This window comes from Mandrillus leucophaeus, unplaced genomic scaffold (assembly GCF_000951045.1).
Source record: "Mandrillus leucophaeus isolate KB7577 unplaced genomic scaffold, Mleu.le_1.0 Scaffold6, whole genome shotgun sequence".
In the NCBI taxonomy this organism is placed as follows: domain Eukaryota; kingdom Metazoa; phylum Chordata; class Mammalia; order Primates; family Cercopithecidae; genus Mandrillus; species Mandrillus leucophaeus.
The window spans coordinates 6,366,914-6,367,542 of NW_012106474.1; positions in this window are offsets into that span (position 1 = coordinate 6,366,914).

The following is a 629-nucleotide window of genomic DNA, read 5'->3' on the forward strand; positions in this document are numbered from 1 at the left end:
GGATTGGCAGGAGTCACAGATGAAAGAAAGGAAGCCAGCTTGTGGACTGCTGTAGAGAGAGATGATGAAGGCTTAAATTCAGGCAGAGGAGATGGAAAGAGAACAGGTATGAGCAAAATGAAGCAATGAAATTTCCTAAGACATATTCCCGTGATGAAATGTAATGAATGAGGCAACGAAGGGGGTTCGGGAGAGCTACCACACTTCTAATTTGGTGACTGGAGAGTTGTTTGTAATACAGTTTGAGAATAGAGAAAGTTTATTGTTTTGTTTTCTAACTGTCCAGCTTTCTGTGTAGGAATTATTCACTTGAAAAACTCAAACAATGTGGAAAGTCTTCAAAGTAAGCTAAGAAATTCCACCACCCACATAAGACCCTGTTAATTTTTTTCCTCTACATTGAAAACCACATGTGTGTGTAATGATCATCTTAAACAGAACGGTACCCTTAGCAGCTTCCTTTTGTGTTTAGTAACATAGCGCAAGCAGCCCTCCAGCCTTCCACTGAAGCACCTAAGAGATCTGCTTTACACCTTAGTGTAAAAGGGTAAGTTGTATCCCATTCCATGTAGGAGGCTTCCGGTTATTTCTTTATATCTACTTTTACAAGTAATGTTATCCAGGACGCT